This window comes from Camelus bactrianus, chromosome 15 (genome assembly GCF_048773025.1).
Source record: "Camelus bactrianus isolate YW-2024 breed Bactrian camel chromosome 15, ASM4877302v1, whole genome shotgun sequence".
Classification (NCBI taxonomy): domain Eukaryota; kingdom Metazoa; phylum Chordata; class Mammalia; order Artiodactyla; family Camelidae; genus Camelus; species Camelus bactrianus.
In genome coordinates, this window is record NC_133553.1 from 44,804,048 (window position 1) to 44,808,454 (window position 4,407).

The following is a 4,407-nucleotide window of genomic DNA, read 5'->3' on the forward strand; positions in this document are numbered from 1 at the left end:
GGAAGCTGTTTATTTTAGTAGGCAATTTTCATGTGTGATGGAGTGAAATGTTGAGAAGGCAGCCTCTCATCAGTGGACAAACAATGCCTAAGAATTTAGCTAATGGCCCCCCTTCAGTGCAGAGAATAGATGGCAACAATTGTACTTGCAGACTAGACCCAGAGCTACTTGTTTGGCTGCTAGGTGTTAATGCAAATTTGTTCTTCAGCTCATTCAACCCTGGGGCTCCCATCCTTTGATTTAATTAAATGTAATTGGTTACATTGCTCCTCCCAGGCCCCTGAGGTGTTTTTGTTTATTGCTTACTCTTTGCAATAAAGCTTCAATTCATGGCACAAAATGCTGGATAAATAAGAGTCTTTTTTTACTATGTTGGATTTGAAGGGAGATTATTCCCTTCAAATAGTTTGGCTTTACTGTTAAAAGTAAATGACCAGTGAAATAAACTCATTGGGTGGCAAATGTAGCATATCCAGAAGCAAGGAATTAAGTAGGGTAAATTACATGAGATTAGGAAAAGATATGAAGTTGTAATGTTAAATTAGTAAAGATTTGCTGAAGTCCAATAAGAGATAACAACACTAAATAAATAAGGCTTTAATAAGTAAGATTATCATTGTTGTAGCACATTATTATTAAAAAGTTATCTTAAAATGCCAGCTATGAAATAGTCAATTCATGCAGAATTCTCTTACTCATAAATATGCAAGTGGCATTATTGGGGACAAAAGCAAGAATGATATTGACTTAAATTAGGCCAGCACAATTAACCTGTTCCTTTTTAATGAAAGATTTTTTTCCATTCTGCATGAGTTTGTTTTTTTTAACCTGAATATACTGTAAATAGAATTTTTTTTTGATAAAGTGATGTTTTTCCTCTTTCAAGTTTTCATTTTAATTTGAAAAGTGGGATAAATTATCTTTGTGCTAACTTCTGAAGAAGAGCTCAGAATCTTAGGAAAATGAGAATACTATCATTAAGCACTTCCCAATTCAATTTTACGTACCAAACTGAACGATTTTTTCCTGTTTTGTCGTTGTCAGTTGGATAAAATGGCCTGCCAGTAACTGGTGTTTATTATAGTGTTGTCTCGTTAGTTCCTTTATTGCTTTCTTCTTTTCCTGGTCTTTATTTTTTTCCTTTTTTACTGTAGAGGTATAAGATACTGCACCAATGCCATTTTCATTAATGCAATAGGCTTTCTAAATCTTGCTGTGTCACCAGCCTAGCTCATCTCTTCTGATGGAAAAAATGAAAAATCCATGCTAAGAATACAGGTATTCTCAGTGCAATATAAATCTTCAATTTCTCACAATCGGATTGTTTTGCAGGATTTTTTTTCTAGGCTCCTGTCATATTCTGTTGCTGGAGAACTGGGGTCTTAAGCTTATCACATTGTGCTATTAGAAAATTAGGCCTTTCTTCCAGTGGATGCACCTGATGGAAACCAAGTGGTAATTATAATAGAAAACTAGAGGACACGCCCCTTGGGAGTGTAGACAACTAGCCTCAGATGTCAGCTCAAAGGTAAGTGTTCTGAGAAGAAATGGAGTGCTGCATTCACATCTTGGACATGAGCTGTCAAAGAAGCAGTGTTTTTTTTCAGAGCAAGTTTTAGTTAGGCTCTGTCAGATCAAGGGTAGGCAGAAAACCCAATTGTGGTCCTAGGTTCGAAAACCTTAGCTGAAAAGTACAGGCTTTGTCAGCTGGGCTGTACAGGCTTTGTCAGCTGGGTTCAGGATGATGTAACTTCTCACCTAGTTTACATGAAAGAGTTTAAAATAGTTTAATGTAACTCTTAACCCACATATGGGCAAGTAACCCATTTTACATATTACAATCTAGTGGATACTGAAGGTTTCTTTTGTAAATGGAAAGGTAACATCATAGCCAGAAGGGAGGGAAATGTTCCAGTGGTGTTTTAGATAAAACCAGATACTCTTCTCTTGAACTTGAGTAATTTTCCTCCCTGTGCACTGGTAATAATAAGCCCATTGCCTGTCCCCTGACTGCGACTCTTCTGAATCCACAGCTTTGATTGGAAACTCTCAACCCCTGACTGGCCTCGTGAGCACTGATTACAGAGGCACCCCACACACTTCCCTCGTAAACATTTGGCAGATCAGGAAGTGCTGCGAAGCGATGCCCCTGGCTCTCAGAAGAGGGTACTGGTGGGAGAAGAAATAGAACATTTTCCCCCTTGCAGCTGTCAGAGAGTGATTATGTCAAATGGGTTTTCAAGGAGCCACAAAGTAATTACAGGGTAACTTCTTGACATTATTTTCTAATGTTTGACTCAGCAGATGATGATGATTAATTGATGTGTATTATTTTATGGCTCTCTGAAACTTTGTTTGATACTTTAGATAGAGGTCAGACTAAGTCTTCATTTAGAATAGTATTGCAAATTTGCCTTAAATTTTAAGTTAACTCTCCGTTTATAATAGGCTAAGATGATTTCTTAAACTACTAGTCTTTTGATGGCTAATAGAGATTATTTGTGCTACCTTTTTCATGCAGATTTCTTTTTAACAAAATCGTGCTTTCAAAGTAGTATTTTACTCTTACTGAGATGTTACTGTTGATTTCTGGGGCTACTAAAAAATTAAATGAGTTAAATTGTGAAAACTGCTTAATGCCTGGCACATGGTAAACATCAGCTATATTGAAACATGACATAGTAATCATTAAACGTCAAAAAGGTATTTCCTTGTCTGCTATCTCACTAATGTTGTGGTCTACACGGAGGGAAGAATCTGACACCCTGTTCATTTTCTTCTGTAGTTATATTACATTAGAGCTGGTTTGTTTATTGGTTTACATCTTTTTATTAATTTTAGTTCAATTTAAAATAATGGGGAATATTTAAATACTGTGGACTTGAAATGTATTTATATTTATGTATCCTTTTCCAGGGCATATCTTACATATAAATGTCTATATTAATTGATTTTGAGCAAATAATTGATTTAGATAGGCCAAGATCTGGGCATTTGTGACTGATATAATTGAAATTAAGACAGACTAATTAAAATAATAAGTAATAAATATAGTAGAGCTTTTATTATTTTACTGTTTATAAATTTTATGTGTTTTTTTAAATCAAAATTGTCAGTGATGTAGGAAGTGTTTAGTGATCTTTGTAGACTTTCATAAGCTTGTGTACTAAAAGATATTTCATGTTTCGTATGAGAAGAATGGAAATATGTGATATTCTGAGAATTCACAGCACTTTATATTTAGCCTAGCTTAAAAAAAATTGTCTTAAGGTTCAATTTTGCCTTTGTTCCCTATAAAATATTTTCTTTTTGCTGGCCCACAAACTGTTCACCAAAAAATAACTACTGTGTGTTTGAATGTCATGTGAATGAATGACTTGATTATGACATAAATGCTAATATTTAACTTTCAAGAACATGCTTGAATGTAGTTACATAAGTAAGTGCTTTTGAGGAGATTTAAAAAAAATTTGGGATATCAATATTTCATTCAAAAGTATTGTGTTCTCATAAATTTAAGGGAAGTATCTTAGTATCAGATATCTTGCTATAATAGGTTGCTGCCGTGTCCTTTTACATACTGAACGCACTCATTTGTGTGGTGGCGTCTGTGCGCTGTGCGTGTGCGTGTTTTGTAAATAAAGGAAGTAGGTGAGCTATTTATTGGCCGTACTGCTTCTGCCTGCCAACTAGATGTATTATCAACATTCCAGGTACAAAAGATGCTTAACCAGTTCAACTGAATAGTCTTCCTTTGTCTCCACATGTGTTTCACAAAGAAAAGATGTTGCTCTCATGGTAACAGAAGGATGGCAGTCTAGGGTTTGCAGTGCCATCTTTATTATGTGTATGCTGAATGAAAAGAAACCAAGTATTCAACCGTGGGCTGTGTGGTTGTGAGGGATTTTTTGTTTGTTTTTGGTGTTGGTTGTGGTCCCCATTGATAGGATATTTTAGACTTAAAAAACCATCTGTTTATAGGAAACACAGGGGGTGCACCCGTCTGTTGAATTTATTATGCGTGTTGCAAATAGCAGATGGCTCAGCAATAGATTTAGCCTTCTGTAGGAATTTGTTGCTTCTAAAAGTAGCAAATCTTTGTCTTTCAATATTAACACATCTTAGGACATTTGACTGAGGTTTGTTTTCCTTCTAAAATGATGCTCTCTTTGGCAATCTGATTTACATATCTCTCATCAAATGACTAAAACCTGCCTGGTTGCTCTGAATCATCAGCTTCTCTGCTGTATTCAAGTTCCACCCTTTGACGTATTTGATACTTTTTATTGTCTACCAGAATTATTATCAGAAAACATCAGGTGCCCAGGACTTTGCCAAATCCTAAGGTTGTATATATTTACTCTCTATCTCTATGATTGCACCTAGTGAATTGACATGCACTACCTA

General features: G+C 35.4%; 1 protein-coding gene across 3 annotated transcripts in view; it reads left to right on the forward strand.

Annotated features, from left to right (window-relative positions):
• Positions 1–4,407, forward strand: part of CAMKMT (calmodulin-lysine N-methyltransferase) — a 316,073-nt gene that overhangs the window by 50,964 nt on the left and 260,702 nt on the right. The window lies entirely within an intron of this gene.